Source organism: Euleptes europaea, chromosome 11 (genome assembly GCF_029931775.1).
Source record: "Euleptes europaea isolate rEulEur1 chromosome 11, rEulEur1.hap1, whole genome shotgun sequence".
Taxonomy (NCBI): Eukaryota; Metazoa; Chordata; class Lepidosauria; order Squamata; family Sphaerodactylidae; genus Euleptes; species Euleptes europaea.
This window is the reverse complement of record NC_079322.1, coordinates 17,554,326-17,573,270: the sequence shown is the minus strand read 5'-3', so window position 1 is coordinate 17,573,270 and position 18,945 is coordinate 17,554,326. Positions and strand designations below refer to the sequence as shown.

General features: G+C 45.1%; 1 protein-coding gene across 1 annotated transcript in view; it reads right to left on the bottom strand.

Moving 5' to 3' along the window:
- TPK1 (thiamin pyrophosphokinase 1) overlaps positions 1 to 18,945 on the bottom strand; it is a 361,399-nt gene that overhangs the window by 20,668 nt on the left and 321,786 nt on the right. The window lies entirely within an intron of this gene.

Below are 18,945 nucleotides of genomic sequence, written 5' to 3'. Positions count from 1 at the left end.
GAAGCACACAGTTCCGAAGGTGAAAAATATTTGCTTAAAATAGGGCTAGGGTTTAAAAAATGTACCGGAAAGTTAAAAGTCTCTCTTTGTGCTACTCACTTTCAAAGGACAGAAGTCATTTTGTTTTTGCATTAAGGCAAAGTGGAATTAATTTGCCCCTAGCTGTGCCACACCAGTTTGGAAAAAGGCTATCTATGTTTTCTCACTACTGTCTCCCTGGGAAGTTCACACAGGAGGGGGTGGGGGGAAAAAACCCACAGCCACATAATCTAGAAATGTGAGCCTGGAAGTATGTCCCACAAAGTGATCTCGACATTCTGACAGCTGCAATTTATCATCATAAATTACTGTGCTTTGCTGCGAAGTCTCTGTCATATGAAGACAGTGATCTTTCTAAATTGCCTGGTGCCCTCTTCAATAATGATCTTAGTTTTCAAAGATCTCGATATCCCCAGATAAAGGATACCTCGACGCATCAACGTCTTGAAATACTCCAGTCTCATTGTACATTTGTGGAAATATCCACGCAGAGCTCTATTAATCTTTAGATGAGGGTCATTTGTTCTGCCTAGATGCAGCAGTATATTACTTAGGGGAGGAACTGGGGGTGGGGGACACCAGATAAGAGGCAGAGAGGTAAACAAGTTTGTCTCTGATGTCTCTCCTTCATTTTCATCAGTGTCGGTATCTTTTCAACCAGGCACCTACAACCTCTTGCCATTCAAAGAGCCAAATGATGTCAACATTTAGAGCAAGAGATCAACAGAGTCAGGATGAGAAAGCCTAACGCACAATAAAAATAATGATTAATGAATAACAAATAATGAAAATATTAACATTCCTGATAATAGATGTGTTCATTAATAATCCATAAAGTTTCTGTAGCCCAAACACTGGTTGCTCGGGTCCTTTATTAGAAAGTGCTGCACACAAGATCTCGAAGAAGAAGAAGAAGAAGAAGAAGAAGAAGAAGAAGAAGAAGAAGAAGAAGAGCTGGTTATTACATGCCAACTTTCTTTACCACTTAAGGGAGACTCAAACCGGCTTACAATCACCTTCCCTTCCCCTCTCCACAACAGATACCCTGTGAGGTAGGTGGGGCTAAGAGAGCTGTGACTAGCCCAAGGTTACCCAGCTGGCTTCATGTGTGTAGGAGTGGGGAAACAAATCCAGTTCACCAGATTAGCCTCCGCTGCTCATGTGGAGGCTAGGGGGGAATCAAACCCAGTTGTCCAGATCAGAGTCCACCGCTCCAAACCACTGCTCTTAACCACTACACCACGCTGTCTCCAGTAATACACTGGAGCAATTAACCATTGCTTTCTTGCAATGGCATAAGTTTGCACTTGATTTGTGCTTGCTGGTTGGCAAGTATTCACCCCTATCATTTCTCTTGCTGTCCGGCATCTCCAAGAACTCCTTAAGTCCTATAGGAATCTATGCCTGCCATTCCCTTCACCTCCTGGTTCTTCCACCATCCCACCTATCCCTCAAATATATCTTAACATAAAGATTTTCTGTTTTAAAGAGCCATATTTGGTTCTGTACCAAGTCACACCTGGCTCTGCAGAATCCTGCTTTAATTCACTGTGTGTGTGTGGTTGGTGGTGGACAATGACAACATGATAAAGACCAGAGGAACAGGCCCTGACGTGCAGGTGGGGGGTCTTTAATGCTACCTCAGCACTGTGGGATGCATGTATGGCAGAATGGCTCCCATGCAGATGGCATGATTTATAAAGTCTGCCATGGACTTTATATGGGAGGGGCAGCAGCTCAGCGGAAGAAGAAGAGTTGGTTTTTATATGCTGACTTTCTCTACCACTTCCTTAAGAGTCACAGCTCTCTTAGAGCTCTCTCAGCCCCACCTACCTCACAGGGTGTCTGTTATAGGGAGGGGAGGGGAAAGTGATTGCAAGCTGGTTTGATTCTTCCTTTACAACAGACACCCTGTGAGGTAGGTGGGGGTGAGAGAGCTCTAAGAGAGCTGTGACTAGGCCAAGGTCACCCAGCTGGCTTCATGTGTAGGAGTGGGGAAACCAACCCAGTTCACCAGAGCGGTCCACCGCTCCTAACCACCGTTCTTAACCACTACACCACGCTGGCTCTCAAGAGCCTCTGCTTGGCAAGCAGAAAGTCCCTGGTTCAATCCCTGGCATCTCCAGTTAAAGCATCTGGCAGTAGATGACATGGAAGACCTTTGTCTGAGACTCTGGAGAGCTGCTGCCAGTCCGAGTGGACAATACTGATCTTGATGGACCAAGGGTCTGATTCGGTAGAAGGCAGTTTCATGTGTTCATGTGGACTCAGACAAGTGCCATACCCAGGATTGTAGGGGCATTCAGGCAAGGAACCCTCTTTGAGCCCCTTCCACCCAGAACAGCAGGGCTTGCATGCTCTAAATTGTCTCGTGTGGGCTCTTGAATTTCTTGGAGGCTCCATTCCAAGTCAGAGTGGTGGCACAATGGACCCTTTGTAGCCCTGGGCCCTGGGAAAAACCCAACATGGATCCCCATTGGGGCTAGCCCTGGATTCACAGAGAGGATTATCAAGAACACAAGGGTGCTAGGGAAGACTAGGGACATTTCAGTACTTTTAGAAAGAAGTGTACTGAGTATGAAATCTCCTGCTGCATTTATTTGGGAAGCATGTTTTATGCTATCTTCTCATTTTGCATGAGGCTCTGATCCAGAACGAATCTATACTAAATCCTGGTATCTATTTGCCAGCTGTCTTTTGGGTGGTACCTTGCCATTGTCCTGACATGGGAAATAAATGCAACAATTTTAAGAGTCTGATGTTCAAAATTGTTATTATATATCAGGAGTGAAATTTTGCAGATTATGACACATTCAAGCTGGACTTCCCCAGTTCCCCACTCAGCCTTTTTGGCCTAAGAAGGTGGCAATCCCTGGTCTAGATGAGAGGGGGAGAAATTTTAGGAACAGAGGACCCTGAGATCATGGAGAGAGTTGCATCAAATGATCTTTCAGCCCTCAATCTTTGATATTTCTTATTTCCTCATTATCGTGTACTACTACCCATGGTTATGACCGTAAAATGGTCCATTGTCAGACCTGGTCAGGTCGATACTTCTTAGGTCAAGGCTTGGTGAGTTATAAGGCCATTGTTGTTGTATCTGAGGGAACAGTGGCATCAGACATCTTGCTGAGGGAGATGAGGACTATCCTTTTCCGTAGCTCATCTGGGATGATGACAACATTGAACTCCCTTATCCATGACTGATCAAGAAATGGACAACTATAGGATGAAGATGGAGTGAGGCCAGGCTTGAGCCACATGGGTAATAACTCAGCCCATCCCCGTCTATGGCCTGACTAGTGGATGTCCTTGCCTTTTAAAGTGAGTTTTTGTTGTATGTAAGAATGGTAAGCTGCAGTACTGCAGTCCAAGCTCTGCTCATGACCTGAGTTCAATCCTGATGGAAGTTGGTTTCAGGTAGTTGGCTCAATGTTGACTCAGCCTTCCATCCTTCTGAGGCCGGTCAAATGAGGACCCAGCTTGCAGGGGGTGAAGTGTAGATGACTAGGGAAGGCAATGGCTAACCACCCTGAAAGCATACTTCGCCTAGTAAACGTTGTGATGTGACATCACCCCATGGATCAGTAATGACCTGGTGCTTACACAGGGGACTACAGTCATTTCTGCATGGGTACTTGGACTCACGTTCGCTCCCTGTCTGACTCGGTTGTTCCTTGGAGTTCTTCATGAGTTTTCTGTCCATTAGAAATGACCTCGCTGCCAGCCCTCACAATGTCTGGGTCTTCCCATTCCTCTGTTAACCCGACTCTTCCCTCTCCCCTGAGCAAAGTCCGGCTGAAATCTCCATGCAGAAGGCAAATCACGGGACACAGAAGCTTGCTTTCTCTCACAGCCAATCACAAAGCAGCGTGTAAAGAGGCGGGGATTCAAATGCTTCCTGCTTCCCCAGAGCTCTTTCTGAGCACAAGAAAGGCTTTTTAAAACCGAGGCTCCCCGCCTTTCTTTTAGATTGATCCGTTCTTTTGTTGTTGTTCTTAAAATGCTTTTTTATGCAGCAATTGGGATTTGGGAGGGGATTTTCTCTCACAGTGAGCACTGCGAAGTAAGCCAATTACAAAACAGCATTTAAAGGGGCAGGACTTGATTTGAGCTTTGAGACTGCTGGTGCAGAGATTACTAACAGGAGTAGGTCCAGCAAGCAACGAACCTCAGGTTAAACTCCCATGCATAAATGACCTACCTTTACCTTTTATGCCATGTATAAGAAAACAACACTAGAAATGCCACAGTCAGCAAGAGGCAAACTGCATTTTGTCCAGATGCGAACAGAATAAACAGAGGTTATAACAACAAGTCTTTCTTGCAGTCCCTCTCTGCAACTAGAAGGATTTCTTCCACAATGCGATTTTACAGAGGAATTTTTGTCAACCAGAGAGAATCTGGCACTTAATTTAATTGACCAAGGAAGGAAAAAAATATGTAATTTATTCTGCCTTTGAATGGAACACTGATTAATGAAATACAAAAGGACAGACTGGAAGGAGAATGCAAAGGCACACGCAGAAATGACACTTGGGAAATACGCAAGATGATGCCATCTGGTCAGAAAACAAGGACACCGCAGTTGGGTCTTCCAGAATCCACTCGCTGCCAACAGCGGCTGAGCATTTGCTCTGTGTAGCCAAGGGGAACAGCTGTAAAAAAATGGAAGCTAGAAACTTCACGCTTACTGTGGGAAGGAGTTTGGAGGAGAGTGGAAGATGACCAGGAACCGGAACTTTTTCACAGATAAAGAAGCAGTGGGAAACCATAGCTCGGGAGATATTAGGAAGTTCTGAAGGGATGAAATCGCTAGCATCCAGTTGCAAAGGGATTGATCTCCACATGGTAGAATCCAATTGCAAACAACTGCTAAACAGAAAAAGAGCCTCGCTGGATCAGACCAGTGGTCCATCTGGGCCAACATCATATAGTGGCCGATCAGTTGCCCTGGAGAAGTAACAAACAGGGCACAGATGCCAATGCCTTCCATGAATGCCAGTTTACTGCCTCTGAATATGGAAGTTCTCTACAGTCACTATGGATAGCAGCTATTGTTTGGCCTTTCCTATGCTAGAAGAAGAGTTGGTTTGTATATGCCTTTGAAGGAGAATCAATTTGGCTTACAATCTCCTTCCCTTCCCCTCCTCACAACAGACACCTTGTGAAGTAGGTGGGGCTGAGAGAGTTCTGAGAGAACTGTGATTAGCCCAAGGTCACCCAGCTGGCTTCAAGTGGAGGAGTGGGAAAACCAACCCGGTTCACCAGATTAGAGTCTGCTGCTCTTAACCACGACACCACTGTCTATTACAATAGAGTCCGCTGGCTATTACAATGATTTCTGGAGACAGCCACGTAAGACATGGGATTGTATACAAAAATTCCAATGGGTCTTTCCCTCCAGCATACAAGGAATACAACATATAGGTACTATAAATGTTTTACCGCCCTGAATCCTAGGTATGATTACTCAGATATAAACCCCTCTGAGTTGACTAGACCTTATTCCCAAACAAGGACTGCTACTGTATTTAAGAGGTATGTGCCCTGAGTATTTTAAGCATATCTCTTCACTAGGCAGGGATTCATCACTTTCATATCTTGACCAGAAGAATTACCTATGTTTTCTTCTTCGGTGAGCTGCAGGGGCATGTTATTAATTCTGCGCAGGAATAATTTGCATACCATCCCCAAAGCTTAACTGGAATATGCCAGAATTCAGTGGACTATAAGCAGAGAAGCAGCACAAAAAAAATGTTCATCACGCAGGGCCAGTTTAAACACAGAGGCAAGTGAGACAACTACCCAAAAATTCTGGAGGGAAGGGGCTCTGGGTTCCTACAACTGATCTAGAGATGTATACCAGCTATACATTTAATTCTGAACCTGGGCCTAGAGCGAGGATCAAAAAATGTATACAATGGGGCCAGGCAAAGGAAGTAGAAATGTTTCTACAAAATTTGGGCAATCAAAATTTGAAAAAAAACCTCATTTTTTTTTAAAAAAAGTTTTATTTAAAGAAAAACAACCCTAAAATAAAGAGGCAATGAGTACAGCTGTGTACACATTACAGGCATTCCTCGTTTTATTGAGTTTCGCTTTATTGTGCTTCACAGATATGGTGTTTTCAAGCAAGTCTATTGGCACCATTTTCCCAACAGAATGTGCTCACTTCATGTCTCTGTGTCACATTTTGGTAATTCTCACAATATTTCAAACTTTTTCATTATTATTACAGTACCTTTTTAGACATAATGTTATTGCACACTTAATAGACTACAATATAGAGTAACCATAACTTTTATATGCACTGGGAAACCAAAATTCACATGACTTGCTGTATTGTGATATTCGCTTTATTGTGGTGGTCTGGAACCAAACCCACAATATCTCCAAGGTATGCTTGTACCACTGGTTCCAATAGGTTCCACATGATTGTTCATTTTGGAATTGCTGCAACTGGCTCATGCTGGTTTCACGACGGATTGTGATGACATCATAGTCAAACGGTTGAATTTGACTTTTTCCTCTATGCTGACTTTCCATGAACATATATGAAGCTGTCTTATACCGAATCAGACCCTTGGTCCATCAAAGTCAGTATTGTCCACTCAGACCGGCAGCGGCTCTCCAGGGTCCCAGGCAGAGGTCTTTCACATCACCTACTTGCCTAGTCCTTTTAACTGGAGATGCTGGGGATTGAACCTGGGACCTTCTGCATGCCAAGCAGATGCTCTACCACTGAGCCACAGCCCCTTCCATCTTTGTAAGATGTGATTTTTGAGGAAACCCCCACACTTAAAATGTAAACACAACCCCAGATGTAGACTGACAGCACACTATTGAGATTTCCCAGGGCTACTGTACCTTTAAAGCTTCTGTTACTGACTCTCTTTTTTAAAAGCGTCCACTTTTCCAATTACATCTTTGTAGGCAGCTCAATTGCCCTGGATTCTTAAGGATCCAAGGAGAGGTGGGGGGGCTTCAATGACTGCATTTCTCTCGGCTGCAGATTGGGCTCATTAATTATTTTATTTGCCACAATCACAATTCTGTAATTGTGCACTTACAAGCATAACATTTAATGAACCATCACATTTGCTGCAAAGGGGGGAGATGAGTAATTAAAGACTCTTTGTTGCCCTGATTAAGAATCCGTTTAGGAATGCTGGGGCAGAGCCCCCCCCCCCCGAAATGAACAGGAAATAATTCATTAAGCACAGAGCGGCAGCAAAGGTTGGGAGAAGAGGAACCTATGCGGACCAGGGCTTATTTCCATGTAAACATACTGGCATGCATCCTACAACTTTAGTCAGTAAAGGCTGAAGCCTTACTGGTTAAAAGTGGTGGTTTGGAGCAGTGGACTCTCATCTGGTTTGATTCCCCACTCCACCACATGAGTGGCGAAGGCTAATCTGGTGAACTGGATTTGTTTCCCTGCTCCAACACATGAAGCCAGCGAGGTGTCCTTGAGCTAGTCACAGTTCTCTCTGAACTCTTTCAGTCCCACCGACCTCACAGGGCGTCTGTTGTGGGGAGGGGAAGGTAAGGTGATTGTAAGCTGGTCTGAGATTCCTTAAAGGGAGAGAAAATCAGGGCATAAAAACCAACTCTTCTTCTTCCTCTTTCTGAAGGAACAAAGAACCACTGAAGTTGGAGGTAGGATCCAAACTTTGCTGACCACAGTGGAAGGATGCAGGTCAAAAGGATGATCATACCTTTGGGAGCAGACATGGGGTGGGATCCAGCCAGCTTTTGCACTCAGTCTCATCCACTCCCTCTTTTCTCCTGCTTCACCCTCACACACTTGGATTCCCTCCCCACTTTTCTTCTTATCAGCAAACTAGAGATTCTTGGGACTACAGTTCTGGTTTAAAGGGGAAAGCGTGAATGGGAGGGATTGAAGGGGATCACAGCACACAAGAGCTGGATGGACAAGAGAGGGAACATGGGCATGTGTGAAATCGAGGCTCATTCAAGTAGCACCACAATATAGTTTGGTTTATGTTTGAATGGAACTTGAGACAAAGTTGTGTTTTGTGACATGTTGTAGCCAAAGAGAATCCTTGTGAACAGTAGATATCATATTATGGGACAATTTTCCACCCGTCCCCAGTATTTTTGTGTGTGTGCCATCAAATCACTTCTGACTTATGGTGACTCCGATGGGGTTTTCAAGGCAAGAGACATTCAGAGGCGGTTTTCCATTGCCTGCCTCCACATCACGACACTGGTATTCCTTGGAGGTCTCCCATCCACATTTTGCTAGGATTGACCCTGCTTAGCTTCTGAGATCTGATGAGATCAGGCTAGATTGGGGCTATCCAGGTCTGCCCCCGCTCCCTACAGTATACTCTTAAGCAAAAGAGAAAAAGAAGTCTTCTGCTTTTACTAACACAGAGTAAATTAGGGTTGCCAACTCTGGGTTCAGCAATTCCTGGAGATTTGGGGATGGAGACTGGGGAGGGCGGGGTTTGGGGAAGGAAGGGAACGAAGCAATGTATAATGCATGGCTTATTTCCATTGGATATGTTGCTCTCTTGATGCACACTATTTGCAGTTGAATTTTCAAATCACTCTGCACAGGGGTCTGAAACTGACCAACACTTGCTGTGAAACTGACTAAACAAGCAGCCTCATAGGTCATTTGTGATTATTTCAGTGGTCAGGCTAGTTGGAATAAAAAAAACCCCATTCAATCAGGCTGAGGTCTGAAACTGACCAACGCTCGTGGTGAAACTGAGCAATAAGCAGCCTCATAGTATTCCAGCTTCGAGGGAAAGAGTTGGTTGAGAGGGAAAGACAAGTTGGAGGGAGAAGCGAGAATGGGCATGGGGAGACCCCCGAATTGATGAGAATGCACACAAACAGCTTTCGATTTGGGATTGAGGCAGACATACTTGTGGTAAAACAGCATCCACAAAACACGGGGGAAATGTGAGGGGAGAGCGAGGCGACTTCTACAGGTTGGAGAATACATGCATAATGAAAACAAAGCCCCAAAGTACTCGGGGCTTGATGGTGACGGAAACAAACCATGCATAAAAGTCCCCAGAGCCCACCCTCTAAGGCAACCATTTCCTCCAAGGAAACTGATCTCTGTAGTTTGCAGTTGTGGCTCCAGATGGGTACTAGTACAAATATAGGGGGCTCAGGAAAAACGCGAGGTTGGGTTTTTAAAGTCAAATAAACTGGAAGCATCATAGTGCTTTGTGGATTTGTGTTATTGCGAGAGTTGCTTTTTAGCTTTAAGAATCAAACTGCAACAATTAAACCTTAATTTTTTAAAAACTGCACTTCATAGAACAAACGTGTGGGACTCATTTCCACTGAGCAGACCTTCTGAGGTCAGCAACCAGCTTTTTTACTGTTCATGTTTCTCACCTGGGGAAAATCCTTTCATTGTGTAGCAGCTACTTGCCAAAGAGTGAAAGGAAAACAAAAGGCTGTGCTGAGAAAACATGATAAACATCTCTCTTTTCATTGCTTGGGTACCAAAATCCTCTAGGCATGGAATAAAACGGATGGAAACAGAGAACTGGGTAATCTTAAGGTTGTCAGCTCCAGGTTGGGAAATTCCTAGAGATTCGGGGATGGAGCCTAGGGAGGGCAGGGTTTGGGGAGGGCCCTCAGGAGGCTATAATACCATGGAATCCACCCCCCCCCCAGCAGCCATTTTCTCCAGGGGAACTGATCTCCGTAGGTAGAGATCACTTGTAATTCCAGGAGATCTCCAGGCCCCACCTGAAGGCTGTAACTTTTCTTAGAAGAAGCCTGCAGAGTCTTAGAAGTCCTATCTTTCAAGGTGGAATCCTGCTTCCTAATGTGTGGTGGCTAATGAAGGAAGGAAAAGAAAGCATATGCATTCAACATTACAGCAGTGATATTCTTCTATCTTACCCTTGGTGCCATCCTCAACAGAATCACCCCCTTCTAAGCCCACTTGACTTCATTGAAGGGTGTGATTCTGCTTTGGACAGCTCTGTCAGCAGGCTAGTGATTCTTAATGGGGGCCATATGGCCTCTTGAGGGGTAATCAGTAGATCTTTGAGGGCCTTCAGAACTTTGGAGGGCACATGGGGGGGCATTCAGGATTTAGACCGCCCCTTCTCCACACCGCCAATGGCTTCTGACAGCCAGTTGAGGGGAGCTGTTTTACATTGCACACCAAACCCCAAGGACAATACTCTAGATAAGTGGTTCCCAAACTTTTTGGGCCACCCTCCCTTGGTTCCACAAACTCAACCGCAGCGCCCCCCCCCCATCCTATGAAAAGCATTATTCAAAATAGGGGTTTGCATGATGCTCTAAAGAAGATAATAACAATAAAATTTCAAAACAGTAAGAACTAATTGCACATCTATTCAAAATCAAATTAAAACTTTTTAGTTGAAATGTATTCAACAAAATTCATGAACTTGATCCAGTGGTACCAGCTTGGTGCCATAGCTTGATCTATTGTAAATCAGTGAACAACACAGTTGAAGGGGCCCACCTACTGCTCCTTTGCCTCTTAGTGCCCCCCTAGGTAATCCCCCCCCAGGAGGTGGTACTGCCCACTTTGGGAACCACTGCTCTAGATCCTTGATTTCTCCCCTCGGGGCCATAAGTAAGTGGCACACAATAGACAGGAAGCCAATCTATCATTCAGGAGTTGGCTGACGGCCATCGGCATCTCACTGTAGGAACGCCTGAGATCTACATATTGCAGACTTGCATCATAAACATACCTATGTAGAGTTGCCTTATTTGCCGAAGGGAGGGGCTGTGGCTTAGTGTTACATAAGGCTTCCCAAGTTCTTGCTTTTCTTCCCAATGGGGGCCCCAATCGCCTTACAACACTGACTTCCGCTCTTCCATTTTACCCTCCCAATAACCCCATGAGATAGATTAGGGGAAGATAGAATGACTGGCCCAAGGTGGCCCACCATGATTCGATGGCAGATTCCAGTTCCTTGTCTGGCACTCTCACCTGGCTCTCAGATGTGCACAGGATTGTACCTTAATGATTCATATATTGACTGAGGAACACAAATTACTGAACACAATGGGACATATTACACTCCACTTAAAAAAATGAGCCCTTCCATGTTCAACAGAGCTTACATGCTGCAACTCCAACCAAGTTCCCCATGGGAAGGATGACGCGCGCAGCTGAGCTGGAATGCAGGAGTATACCTGGCAGCAATTCAGTCCTCACCAGGACAGCTTTATACAATTTATTTACAATATTTACACAGTCAGGATACAGTTCTCTCCAACAAACTGCTCCGCCAAACATCTATTTTCTCTCCACCACACTTCTGTACATATATCATGGACTTATATACATTTACATCCATACAATTGACCAATCATATAAAATTGCTGTGTCATGGTGAGTCATTCTGGAAATTCCCTTCTCAGGCTGCTCACGCCACCTAAACTGGTCCTGGCTGGCTTAGTCACATGACACTAGCTGTCACTTTAGATCAGTCTAATCTATGTCCAAACTGCTGACTAGTTACACATTACATATGTTGTCAAAGGAGTGTGTCAAATATCAGGGGGAAGGTGGAACCGGAGAAGGAGAAGGAGAAAAATAGCAGGAGGAGGAGGAAGAAGAAGAGGAGTAGTAGTAGTTAGTTTTTATATGCCGATTTTCTCTACCTTTTAAGGAGAATCAAACCAGCTTACAATCTCCTTCCCTTCCTCTCCCCACAACAGACACCTTAGGAGGAGGAGATGAGTTGTTTTTTATATCCTGATTTTCACTGCCTTTTAGGAGTCTCAAAGTGGCTTACAATTGCCTTCCCTTGCAATCTCCACAACAGAAACCTTGTGAGGTAGATGGGGCTGAGAGAGCTCAGAGAAAACTGTGACCAGCCTAAGGTCACCCAGCAGGCTTAATGTGGAGGAATGGAGAAACAAACCTGGTTCACCAGATTAGCGCTTCCTGTACTTCCTTTTCAACCACTATCCTTCTCAACCACTATCTCATAGGCAAATTCTTCTAAGTATGATGCAGCAAGGAAACAGTCTTTCACACATTAACAGATCACCTAAGGATACAATGGTTCCATATTAACATACCACACCCTCATTAGCACATTATCTGGATACTTACAGGACAATGGTTAGCACATTACCTTTGTTACTTTTTGCAGGACAATGATTCAGCTCAAACCCAACCCCTTTCTGACTATATATTACTCTTCCTACACACTTGACACTGAGAGACACTGTCCTTCAGTGTTACTCCTCTGAAGATGCCGGCCACAGCTGCTGGCGAAACGTCAGGAAAGAAAATACCAAGACCACGGTTACACAGCCCGGATAACCTACGAGAACCAATGAACTCTGACCGTGAAAGCCTTCGACAATATTTAGTCTTTCTAGTTTCCATCTAGGGCCAACTAGAACAGCTCCATTGGCATCAGAGTTGTGATAATCTGTGTTTTGCTTCATTAGTCTTGTCATGTTTTATGCTAGAGGCCATCACTCGTGCAGAGATGGGGTATGAAGCAGCACATCAGAATACCAATAGTCATTTAGAATGGAAGAAATGCTGCTATGTCCAACAGGGTCTGTGATGTAACTTTCTGGGTGAGGAAGATAGAGAACACCGGCTCACTTGACCTGCCCTGAGAGGAGCCTATGGAGACAACCAGACCACTGAGCCTAATTATGATATCATTAGCTGTACTGGGTTTTTGCAACATGGCAGTGCTTCCGCATGGGAGTCTTGTGTGGGAAAGGCTGAGACTCATGAAATCTTGGAAGAAAGTTGTGGGTCATGTCTGGAATCTGGGCAGTTTCGACATCTTCCTTCTGGGATGTCATGTCACTGTAGCCTTCTCATAGTGTATTTCATATCCATCATTTTTTTCAAATATTTATTTAAATGTAAACTGCACAATTTCATGTAGTTTATCATCTCTTCTTCTCAACTACCTTTTAAACCTGTCCCACAACCCTTGTACATGGAAGTTCCATTTCAGCCATTCATCGATGCTTCCTTCCTGAAAGTGACTAATCCCTTTCAAAACCCATTTTAAGATGAAGCTAAAGGGCTGCTTCCACAAAGAGGATTTGCTCAACCCTGGCACTCAAACTGGAATGGGGTTTTTCAGAGCATCCACATGACATTGTCCTCTAGTTCTTCTCCTTCCATCTCCCTCTGTGGCCTGCCTCTGGTTTGCCCTGACATTTTCCAAACCTGCTTGGCTCTGATATTTCTGGGAAGATCAGGCTACAAGCTGGTTGACCCATAGTATGAACACAAAGATGCAGATTTCTGAACCTGGGTGATCACATTGGGTGCCATTTCCCCCTACATATCCCTTCCTGCCTACAATTCTGACTCCCCCAGCCAGTGATGGATTTTGGGTTGGCTAAAAATCAGCAGTAGGTATATTGCTGTAGATATATCCTGCTCTTTGTTTTCCACCAGCAGGTGAAGACTTTTTTGTTTTGTTCAGCATTCTCCTATTAATCCTGCTTTCTGTTCGTTTTTATTGGCTGTTTTACATATATGTATTGTTCTAGTCCAGGCAAGCCTGATCTCATCAGATCTCAGAAGCTAAGCAGGGTCAGCCCTGGTTAGTACTTGGATGGGAGACCACCAAAGAAGTCCAGGGTTGTTACGCAGAGGCAGGAAATGGCAAACCATCTCTGAATCTCTCTTGCCTTCAAACTCCATGGGGTTGCCATAAGTCGGTGGAGACTTGATGGCATTTTAAACACACACACACACACACACACACACACACACACACACACACAGTTCTTAATGCCAAAAAAACTTGGGATGAATTGGCTACTCCATTTGTATTATTTTGGTAGAGTACAGAGAAAAGTGGCCCTAGAACCCTTTCCTCTTAGAACATTGTCACCTGTACAGTAGTAAACAATGTTCCCACAATACAGGCAGTTACCACTTAAGCTACCACATAAAGGTAGTTTATGTTCTGTTAAGCACCTGAGTAGAAAACAGGCCCCATATAATCTTTGCAGTTTTGCCACTGGGATGTTTTTTTACCCAATGGCGTACTAAAATACCTCGTGGGGTATATTTCTACCCCCTTTATTAAGAAAACAGTCATCCAGGAAACTGTTCTTAAGGGATCTGGAAAGATCCTTCAACCACAAGGAAACAACAACAACAACCCCCCAACTTTGTGGGACATTTTTACCCTAGATACATGGGGAATTTGGGTTGGGATAGAAATATAACCTAACTGCAATATGTGTATGTTTATTCAGAGGTCAGGTTGAAGATTAAAGTTGATTTCAATTAACATTAAAGTTGATTTCTATTTAACTATTTGCCACCTTAACAGTTTTAACTGGACAGAAAGGCAGGATATACATATTCTAAATAAATAAATGATGATGAATAATCTAGCGTCATAACACTATAGCAACACACCTGATTTTTAAAAAGCCAATGAAAAGCACTCTGATGGCAATGGGGTATGAGGGGATACCCTGGAAGATACCCCCAAGTGGACCCTCTGACCCACGGCGAATTCTCAGTGGGAATGACAGCACAGTGGGGAACTGTCCCTGTGTGGAAGTAGTCTACATCTTATGTGTGCATAAAGTGCCATCAAATCACAGCCGGCTTATGGCAACCCCGTAGGATTTCATGGCAAGAGACAAACAGAGATGGTTTGCCCTAGCCTGCCTCTGCGAAGCAACCCTGGTATTCCTTGGTGGTCTCCCATCCAAATACTAACCAGGGCTGACCCTGGGCTAGCCTGGGCTGACCAGATCAGGGCTAGTCTACATCTTACGGCAACAAATTCCACACATTCCGTTTGTTGGTCCTGAACCTTCTGCCAATCCTGTGCGTTGAGACACCCCCCCCCTCAAGTTTTACGAGAAATGATGGGGGGGGGGGACACCATTCTTTCTTAGCTGGTAATTTTATAAATCTCACAGCTGCTTCTTCTTAAGCCTCAAATGCTTTCTGCTTAACCTTCCTGCGGCTGGAAAATCACTGTGGCTGGAAAATCAGAATGTCAGATTTGAGATTCAGCACTCAGACCTAGTATCTGTGCTCCTCGGCTGCTCCCCAGCCACTGCTCAGAGCTCTTCTTTTATTTCTGCTACTTTCCACCAGCCTGAGACCTCGGCAGGAAGATGAAGGCCTTGATTCTGTAAGCCTGTGCCACAAATACTGAAGATTCAAGCAACCTCCAGGTTGGTTAGGGTTGCCGGCTCTGAGTTGCGAAATACCTGGAGATTTTGAGGGTGGGGCCTGAGGAAGGCAGGGTTTGGGGAGGGACTTCAATGGGGTATAGAGTTCAATTGCCAAAGCGGCCATTTTCTCCAGGTGAACAACTCTATCGCCTGTAGATCAGTTGTAATAGAGGGAGATCTCAAGCCAGCACCTGGAGGTCAGCAACCCTAAGGATGGTCCATCCTGCTTTTTTCCATATACAGTGCAATCCTATGCAGAGTTACTCCAGTCTAAGCCCACTGAAATGAATGGGCTTAGACTAACAGCGCATTCCTGACATGCACCGGCGGCCCAACCCAAAGGCTTCTGGAGGCCGGCGAAGGCCTCTGCCGGTGCAAGGGCCCACAGCGCCGGTGTTTGGGCGGTGCATGCCAGTGTTTGTGGCCCCAGCGCTGGCGTGCAGGGCTGGATGCCAGTTTCTGGCTGCTGCTGCGGCAGCACCAGGCCCAGAAGCTGCCAGAGCCTGCCAATGGAGTCTTGACGCTGGCAAAAGCTGCAGTGGTGACCCAGGAGGCCTTCCCGGGGCGTTACGGCATCCCAGGAGGAGTTCCCAGGGCGTAATGGTGTCCCGGGAGGCGTTCTTGAGCTGTTACGGCTCGGGAACACCCCCTTTTTTGGGGGCCGAGATACGCCACCTTTTAGCTGCTGCGTTGCCTCCTAAGCCCGGCGCTGGCATTCCGGTCAGGAATGCGCTGTCAATGTAAGACGCCCTGAGCTATACTTTGGTAAGGAGAGAAATCCCATAAAATAAAATAACATAATAAACTCTCCTTGGGTCTTGCTTGGGATGTATTTTATGTACATGCGAATGCCTATGAAATACCAGTTTTGGTTGTAATTGTTATTGCCTAACATTCAGATACAGATGAAACACGCTTAAAGGAGATGAATTTTCAATTCAAATTAACAGGGGCGAATTGCATACAAACCAAGTGGGGAAGAGGCAGGATGTATGATTAAACTGCAAACCGAGCACACATGAAAGGGAAATCTCAGTGGCCTCCTCACATCCCGAGGTGTCAACAGGCAATAATTATTTCTTGATTAGCTGTTCAGATCACTGTAACCTGGTAGCTGCCTCAGAAACGGCTACAGAAAAGATGAAATATTTCTCCCAGGTAATCAGTTTTTGGGGGGGGGGGGGAGATGATGGATGTTTACCTGGGAGGCTGCATAAACAAACAAACAAACTTGCAAATTGCAGGTAGAGTCAGTGTAGCTTGTTAGGTTGGTGATTGCATCCTAGGTAACCTCGGTGTAAGAGCGCATACTGTATTCATAATGTCTAAAGACACAGCTGCCTGTTGAGGAAAGGTGGGGCGAAATACCCAGCAAAAGCACACACAGTCCCTTTAAGAGCTGACTCGCCCCCTCCAAGTAAAGTGCAACAAGGCTGCATTTTGGGGGGATGGACTCAGAAGCTCCATGATTCACTGGGGATGCCTAATTAATCACAAGGTACTCCTGGAATTGGGGGGTGGGGAGAGAATCCCTCATGCATATGATGTTTGAGAATTCAAACATTTGTACATCACCATTAAACAGTTTCAGAGGGTCACCGTGTGCGTCTGCAGTAGAACGGCTAGATTCGGATCCACTAGCATCTTAAAGACAACGGCCATTTATGCAGGGGTATTTACTTTGCAGTCCCTGCTGGACTGCTTCGAGGCTTCCTTTGCATTATTCATGTTTTTACCGACCTTCAGACGTGACTTCGCTCTGGCTTCCTTCTTCCCCCGCAGTTCTAGGATCCTGTTTTAGGATTAATTTTAAATACTGCTTCAAGGCAAAAGCGATGCAAATTCCTCCTATTTCCATGCATAGCTCTTAACTACGGGTTTCTCTCCCCACGCCCGTTTTGGTTTCTCCCTCCCATGTGTCTCTCCCTCCCATCCAACCCCTTCCCTCAAAGCAAAGCACAAAAGAGGGAATTAAACCTTCATGAAATGTGCAGGAAGACACTGAAGAGAGGCTGCAGAGGTTGTAAGGCAGCTCCCGGCAGGGAGCTGTTGAGGAAAGGTGGGGCTAAATACCCAGCAAAAGCACACACAGTCCCTTCAAGAGCTGACTCGCCCCCTCCAAGTAAAGTGCAACAAGGCTGCATTTTGGGGGGACGGACTCAGAAACTCCATGATTCACTGGGGATGCCTAATTAATCACAAGGTACTCCTGGAATTGGGGGGTGGGGAGAGAATCCCTCATGCATATGATAACTGTGCAGCAAACCAAACACAAATTTCCCCTGCATAAATGACCAACAAGATTTTCAGAGTATAGGCTTTTGAGAGTCCAACCTCCCTTTGGTATCTGACGAAGGGAGCTTTGACTCTTGAAAGCTTATACCCGGAAATCTTGTTGGCCTCTGAGGTGCTACTGGACTCAAATCTGGCAATTCTCCACTCAACAAGCATCCAAACCAGGTTCCTTCTTCCAGGTTTTTTTTTTGGGGGGGGGGAATGCTCCCTTAGTAGCGAATTCTGGTCAGTCGTTTTTGTTTCCTATGGTAAACAGTAGGCGCTCAGGGCTTTTTAAAGACCGTCTGCTGGGATTTGTTTTCCCTTTCGATTTCCAACCCCTGAGGTACAGAAAACTGATTTTATGGCTTCCTAGGGCAGCAGAATTGCTACTAGCTCAATAAGAAAAATAAACCTTGCTGCCTTTACCCTGAAACATTGCTTCTGCAAGGTGTGGGAGATTTTAATAGCAGAGAAAATCACTGGTTACCTAGGATCCTCCCAAGGAAAAGTTCAATCTAAAGCTTTGGGGTTTTTTTGACAGTAGGATATGCCCCCTTAATATAATCCAAATGGCAACGATCCCCTAGCAAAACCTCCATCAACAATAAAAACAATATCTGCTTATTAATACACCAGGGAATTTCTGCAAAACCTATCTCATTTATGAGTTGCAGTCATTTAAATCTTTACTCATCCATCCCCATTGGCCAGGCATTTCCCCTTTATATGTCTTATATGCTCTGATGCATATATCATGACTTACTGAAATGTGACATTGGCAGGCCAGCAAACACCCTTAATCGGTGGAATTTTTCATGTGCCCAGCAGCTGATTTAAACTGGGCTGCGAAACCCAATACATTTTTTTTAATCGCCAAGATTTAATTTTGAGTAGAGGAAATTTTTTGAACAGCGGAGCACTCAGTCATGTGAGCTCCTACCTGCAACTGTACTATCCAGATACTTTATCTGAGATCCAGGATGCTCTCTTTTGCCTTCTCTGGTGTTATAAGAACATAAGAAAGGCCCTGCTGGATCAGACCAAGGCCCACCTAGTCCAGCAGTCTGTTCACACAGTGGCCAACCAGGTGCCTCTAGGAAGCCACAAACAAGACGACTGCAGCAGCACCCTTCCAACGATATAAGAACATAAGAAACACCATGTCAGACCAAGGCCCACAAACAAGACAACAGCAGCACTGTCCTGCCTGTGTTCCATAGCACCTAATATAATAGGCATGCTCCTCTGATCCTGGAGAGAATAGGTATGCACCATGACTAGTATTCATTTTGACTAGTGGGCATGGATACCCCTCTTCTCCATGAACACGTTTACTCCCCTCTTAAAGCCTTCCAAGTTGGCAGCCATCAGCACATCCTAGGGCAGGGAGTTCCACAATTTAACTATGCGTTGTGTGAAGAAATACTTCCTTTTATCTGT